The sequence below is a fragment of the Panthera onca genome, chromosome D1 (genome assembly GCF_046562875.1).
Source record: "Panthera onca isolate mPanOnc1 chromosome D1, mPanOnc1 haplotype 2, whole genome shotgun sequence".
Taxonomy (NCBI): domain Eukaryota; kingdom Metazoa; phylum Chordata; class Mammalia; order Carnivora; family Felidae; genus Panthera; species Panthera onca.
Window position 1 is genome coordinate 20,567,133 of NC_138348.1, and position 7,663 is coordinate 20,574,795.

Genomic DNA, 7,663 nt, shown 5'->3' on the forward strand with positions numbered 1-7,663 from the left:
GCCCTACATAAAATCTGAAACAATGCAACCAGGAAGATGATATTTAATGTATTTCAAAGCCATAGCCAGTGACTGGAACAGACCAAGATGAGACCAAGAGAAGACATGATAACACATGGAGAGAAATTTCAGAGGAAAAAAAAAAATCTTGCCCAAGGTTCTTATTCATGCAAAGTTGTAATCCCCTGGTCACCAGCATCTCAGAGGGATACAAGTAAACATGCAGAATACTATAGGGATATTTGCATTTTTGTATGAACAATTTTTTAATGATGTCACTGAGAAATGTTAACTAATTGCATTTTTAATTAGTTTTAGGGTATAGAAGAATTAAAAGTGGTTATATTTAGAACTTATTTAATTAAAATGGATAAACTATATTTCACGTGCATAATATAGATAATCTCACTAGGTTCTACTCCTGGCTATACTACTGATTTAATTAATTGGGAGAACTGCAGCATATTAATGAGAAGAAAATAGAAACCATTGCCTTCTTCCTTTATTGTGATTGCAAGCCATTCCAGGTTCTGGATAAGTGGATAGTTGATATTGAAGGCAGGAAATGTTTATTATTCAGTGCAGCAGGCTGTGGTGACATTTCTTATCATTTCAGCATAACTGTGCTGGAGGGTCTGTAAATAGTATTTGCCAAAGGCAATTTTACACATTCATAATATTCTTTGATGTCTGGGCTGGGCCCAACTGACAGAGCCCCCGAGGCTATCTTTCTCCTCCTCCTCCTGCAGGCTGATAAACCAGTGTGTGGGTTTACAGAGAAACAAAACAAACTCAAGAAATTTCATTTAGTAATTTCTGAAATAAATTCACCTTAAGGAAGCCAATGCCTAGCAGATAGTGGCCGTTTAATAAGTAGTTATTGAGTGAGGGGTGGTCCACTTGCATCCAGGTTATGGAGAATCATTTCAAGAGGGAAAATTTACCTGCAGGAAACCTTCTGGGTAAATTTGATTTTATGCTGCTTCTGCGTAGGAAAGAGAAGATGAGAAAATGTGAAACCCTCATTCTCAGCAATATGAATAATAGTTAATAATGAATTAACATTTATTGCATTCTTACTCTGTTCACCAGTTGAGGAAACTTTTGTACATTGACTCATTTATCACAGCAGTAGACCCATATAAGATTGATGAGAAAACTGAGTCACAGATTAGCCAAGAGCACACAGCTAGTAAGTAATAGCACATTAAAAAAATAAGACACTAGGGGCACCTGGGTGACTGAGTTGGTCAAGCATCCAACTCTTGGTTTTGGCTTAGGTCATGATCTCTTGGTTCCTGAGTCAAGCCCCACATAGGGCTCTGCCCTGACACGGTAGAGCCCACTTGGGATTCTCTCTCCCTCTCTCTCTGGCCCTCCCCTGCTCCTGCTCTTTCACTCTCTCTCTCAAAATAAATAAATAAACTTAAAAAAAAATCATAGTCTATTAAAAAAAAATTAAATAGGGCTCCTAGGTGTCTCAGTTGGTTAAGCTTCTGACTTTGGCTCAGGTCATGATCTTGCAGTTTATGAGTTCCAGCCCCACGTGGGGCTCTGTGCTGACATCTCAGAGCCTGCTTCAGATTCTGTGTCTCTTTCTCTCTCTCCCCACCCCCTGCTCACATTCTGTCTCTCTCTCTCTCTCAAAAATAAAGATTTAATAAATAAATAAGACACTAGACATATTTCCTATCATTTACAATACCACTATTTGTTCAGGCTCCAAATAACCCTATCTACCACCTCTGACCCAGGAAGTACCCATAAAATTACCCTGTACATTTTCTTTCTAAAACATACAGTTTTCTGAAATTATTATATTCATATAATTATGTTTTTTGTTGTTTTTCCATTTATGTTTATTATTTGTCTCTATCAATTAGAATATAGGTGGTTTGCATTCTCATCTTCTGCGCTTATTTATTCCATATCCCTCTGTGAGTTTAATTTTTAAAAGTCTGACATCCATAATGAGATAATAGTTCTGCTTTTTTTTTTTTTTTTTTTTTTTTGAATGATGTCCAGTCTCTTCAACCTGGCACTCAAGGCAATCTGTCATGTGATACCTTTTTATCTTTTCAAATCTGCCTCCTTCTAGTGCAAAACATCCTTGCTGTCTCCCTGTTGATTAGTATATCCTCTGCCTCCTTCATCCATGGTGTGCACAGTCTTCTCTCTTTTGGCACCAACAGCCCTATTCCCACCTGCATGTTTGAACATAATTCTGCTTTCAAAGATGCAACCATAGCCAAGCTCTCATTCCTGTTGATTTCATTAATATTCGTCACCATCTTCTCCCCGAGCCTGTGGTTCCAAGTTTCTTTCCCTTCAGCCATCACTTTGTAGCTTCATGCCTTGTACTTTGGTAGTGCCACATGAGTAAATTTAAGTCTCAAACAAAATATCCTGTACCAGTTAGGTTTTCGCTCCACTGTATCTCTTGCAGTGTTGGACATAGACTATGTTACAAGTAAATAATAGACTGATAGCTACCTATACTGCTCATGCAGTCCATTGCTAGGTAATGAAAAATGATTATTCCAATTAATATAAAGGATGTTGTGCTGTCCTGCCTGGACTTCGCGTCAGGAATGATGATCTTTTTCTCCCAGCTGCTAAGAATGCAGTGGGAAGAGAACTTTGACTACTGGCCCATTTCAGAGATTGCCTCTACTGAAGAGACCCCACCCTGCCTGATCCTCTGTGCCCCTTCCTGGGATGCCAATATCCATGACTGCTTTACATGGGAGTATAAAACCCTGACACCATCGCTCCACTGAGAACAACTCTGAAGCGTCATTCATGCTTCAGAGCTCCCCATAGAGTGACCTACAGCTGCCACTGAGGCTGCATGGCAGCCCAAGTTCTTCTGTCAAATTCTGCTTCCTCCCCTTCTGCAGATTTTCCCAAGCCCACTCCTGAAAGAAGTTCCTACATTTTAAACCTCTCAGAGTCCAGGGGGGCACGTGGGTGGCTCAATTAGTTGAGCATCTGACTTTGGCTCAGGTTATGATCTCATAGTTTGAGTTCAAGCCCTACGCTCACAGAGCCCACTTCAGATCCTCTGTCCCCTGTCTCTGCCCCTCCCCTGTTTTCACACTCAGAAAAAAAAAAAAATTATATATATATATATATATATATATATATATATATACATATATGCATATATATACATATATGCATATATATACATATATGTATATATATACATATGTATATGTATATATATATGGCTCTTCCGAGTCTGTTTTGCAGAGAACCCAAGTAATAATACTCACTAATCATACATTCCATGATCACACATCTCTTTTTTTCTAATGAAGATTAGGGGATATGGATGAAAAGTAGTAAGAGAGAGAATCAAAAAAGACAATGAGGGGGAATCAGTGAACTTCTCTTTGCATATCGTGGAAAGTTTCTGTTTCGTTTTCCTTATTCATTGGATCATTTGCCTTAGACAATTTTGCTCTGCTTTTTAAAAATTATTATCCCTATAAGTGTAGATGATGAACATTGTCTTTAGAAAATGATGCATAGGAATATATGAGAGGAAGAAAATTAAAAGGACAATTTAGGTTGAACTGCACAGTTGTGGTGAATGAAATGGGGACACAGGGCCAGGCCACTCAATCTCTAGCCTCAAGGAGAGCTGATTCTGTCTTTTATTTTATCCAAGAAAAAGTAGGGAACATACTAGAATCGCCTGAGAATGCTCCCTTTATTTATGTATTTTCAAAAGCCCAAAGTTGGACACTCAGAAGGCCCTAAAATAGGAAGAGTATGTCATTCCTTTATCTGAGACCCAAATACCAGCTGTTTAGAAGGCTCCAGCAGCATACATCATCATGCATTTGCCCCCTCAGTGAAATCAGCTGTGTGCAGTCACTCTCACAGCCCCGACTAATTGGCTCCATCCTGCCAATAAGGGCCTTTGCCAATGGTGCCACTCTTCAATTTTATAAACATTCAAAAATATTAAGTCAAGTTGGCCAGCTTCTTAGCAACCATCTCTGCAAAAATGAACACCTTTGATGGTGAGAACAAGCATTTCAACCCCTTGAAAATAACAGTGAGGTGTTTTTTTTTTTTTTCCTACTCTCCCTCCCCAATGAATATTAAGCCTCTTTTTCTTGAAAAGAAAGAACAAATCAAGCACAGAATTTTCATTCCTCAACTTCATGTGAGTGACAATGGCGCGTTGGTGTGTCTTTGGGGGCTGCCTTGATGCTTATTTTTTCCTTCTGAGCAAAACTGCATTAGACCAAAAAAAATGCCCCTGAGATTTAATTATCTTTCTATATTTTTTTTCACTACAAAGACACTTACTCTTTTATTGTGTTGCTATGTTGGGGAAAAAAAAAGTCTTTAATAGATGCAATTTTTTTTTCTAATGGTAAAGGCAGTATCACTTCAAAGATGGAGAGCTTGCCTTTTTTGTGTTTGACAAAAGGGGCTTAGTGCTTTGAATAATTTCAAGGTGACATGAAAGTTGGTGGTCAAGATGGCTATAGAAAATAAAGGAGTCAGGAATTTGGGGTATTGTCCCTTCAGGTGCCTCATAATTTTGCCTGGTTTTAGGTCTATAATGATTGCTGGTAACACAAACTGTATGTATTTAAGTTATTCAAAAGAGCTCTTTTCTATAAAACTAATAAATTGTTTTCATGGACCTACAGGGCAGGGATAACAATGGACATCAGAAAGAGATAGAAGCCAAGGACTGTAACATGACAGGGACCCGAGGAAATCCTCTCCTGGATCTTTGATCTCTGCTTCTCTTTGTACATCTGTTGTTGTTTTCTTTTCTCTTTCTTACCAGGTTTCCCAGTGTACCTGGTGGGGCATAACTGCCATCAAACATGGCTAGGTTTATGATTTCACCACTCAGCCAGACTGAGACTCTCATATTCCTTCAGTTTTAAATTTTCAGGGAAGACTTTTGCTTGATCCAATCTAGAGTGTCTATTGTCTCCCTATTGTCCAGAAATTATATCAGAGTCAGTCATGCTGGAAAATCATGGCTGGTCCCTTCTCAATCATGTGGATAAAGAGAAGGGGACATATTCAAACAAGTAATCAGGACAGTTACCTGAAAAGTAAGGGTTGTATTCGTATTACTGTTTGTAGCATGATGGTCAACAATGAATCTGAAAATAGGAAAGACATAGGAAGAAATGTTTGAGGCAAAGGCTAAATGGCTCAATTTTTTAGTTTGAGCAATATATGTTTGAATTTGGCATTAGCCTATCAGGGGAAGCATCTGGATACTTAATTGTTAATTAATTCACTTTGTGTTCCCCTGTTTATTCATTCATGTATCTATTCACATGCTGAAAGTCCTTTTGTGTATTTATTGAAGGGATACAGAATTAGAAGTGTATCGGAGCATTTACATAAGAAATACATCCAGAAAAAATCTCAAGGATAGTGGGTATGTTGGGCAGAGTATGCTAGCTACTAACACAGACACATACGCACACACAGTCACAATGGCTCAACACAAAAACTCTTTATTAAAGATGGGGAGGCGTTTTCTTTATGCTGATACTTAGAGACTCAGGCTCCTTCTCATGAGTAGGCCATTCCTTAGACTGCCAGAATGTTCTGCTGGTCCTCTGCATCTGATCAGCTGATGAATGAAGACAGACAATGGGAGGATTTCATGGAAATCTTTAAGGACCAGACCTAGAAATGGCATGCTTTACCCCTTGCCGCATTCCTTAAATAGCTGGACCTAAGTCCTAAGGGGTCTTTGATATGGAATCACACAGGAAGAAAAAAGATGAGTACTGCATTTAGTCCCTGAGCAAGGGAGTCTCCTGCTCTGGGCCAGGCCTTTTATTCTTCTTCTTATTTTTTAAATGTTTGTTTATTTATTTTTGAGACAGAGAGAATGAGCTGGGGGGGGGGGGGGGGCAGGGAGGAGAGGGGCGTGGAGGGGTAGAGAGAGAGGGAAAGAGAATCCCAAGGAGGCTCCGCTCTGTCAGCAGAGAGCCCAACATGTGTCTTGAACTCAAGAATTGTGAGATATGACCTGAGCCAAAACCAAGAGTCAGAGGCTTAACCACCTGAGCCACCCAAGTGCTCCTGGGCCAGGCCTTTTAGACAGATAGTCTCAGGATTTCCTCCAGTTGCACCACCCCCTCTGGGAAATGAGACTACAGGGCCAAGATCCACGGGTGCCTGGGAAGTCGGAGTTCTCTGGAAACAAATCCTTGTAATTATTTCCAGGTGCAGCTTGGTTGCTCTTCTCTGGGTTCACCTTCCAAAGGTCCCATATACACATCCTTAGGTGTCAGGCATAGCCAAGTACTGGCCATTTGTGAGGCATTTGGACAAAACTTGCATGGGCAGAAATGGGTGTGCATGATGCCTCTTGTAGTGCAGGATGAAGCTTGGGCCGGCTGGAAAGGAGGAGGCCATGGTAGAGGGATGAGGGCCTGGGCCTAGGTCTTCCCATGTATTTCTAGCATGAAACTCTGAGGAATTCCAGAAGTCTAAATTCAAACCTACCTTTCCATGTTTTTATGAATGTACTTGATAATGCAGGAATCTAGAATATATTTTACTTGGCAGGTTGTCAGCTTGGTTTATAACATTTAAACACTGAGATGTGTGGTATGTGGGCCTCCACTATGTTCTTGTCCCCAGCCTGGACAGTATTAGGGATGCTTTGTGGTGAGCTGTGGCAGCCTCTGACACCGTGCACGACCAGGGTGATTTTATGCTCCGCTTTGTATGTTTCTCAAAGGAAGGAGAAACTTAAAATAGTTCACTTCTGTTAGACAAAAATAAAAATTTAATTGCTGTGTTTCACCAAGCCTTATTCAATGGACCATTTCTGCCTGTATTACCCTAAGCACTAATAAACTCTAGAAAGTTACTAATAAACACTCTGGTTTCATTTAATAATAGCTACCCTTTTTTTCCTCTCAACTCCTAGTATGTGCTAGACACTGCCATTAATGCGTTATCTCATTTAATTCTAACAATTCTTTTAGTTATTATCCCTATTTGACAGATCAGGAAACATAAGCTGAGAAAGGACCTCACAGATTTAAAATTCAAATGCAGGTTGGATTTCATGAAAAGTTTGCCTTCTTGGGGTACTTGGGTGGCTCAGCTGGTTGAGCGCCCGACTTCGGCTCTGGTCATGATCTCACAGTCCGTGGGTTTGAGCCCCACGTTGGGCTTTATGCTGACAGCATGGAGTCTGTTTCAGATTCTGTGTCTCCCTCTCTCTCTGCCCCTCCCCTGCTCATTTTCTCTCTCTCTCTCTCTCTCAAAGATAAACATTAAAGAAAATGTTAAAAAAAAAAGTTTGCCTTCTTTCCAGCAATGGCACACAAATGTTTCAAATTAGAATGCATCACAGGTATGAGAAAGGCCAGTCCCCTCCATGCCCATTTTGATTCTGGGATCATCTCTGTCACAGTCCAAAAATACTTGACCTGTCTGGATAGAGACACTTCTGGTGACATGTTTCTTTATATATTAATAATTAATTAAATAAACACTGGGACCATTAGCATAGTAAAGCAATTTTTATTTTTATTTTTTTATTTTAATCTTTTTATTTATTTTTGAGAGAGAGAGAGACAGAGTCTGAGCAGGGGAGGGGCAAAGAGAGAGGGAGACATAGAATCTGAAGGAGGCTCCAGGC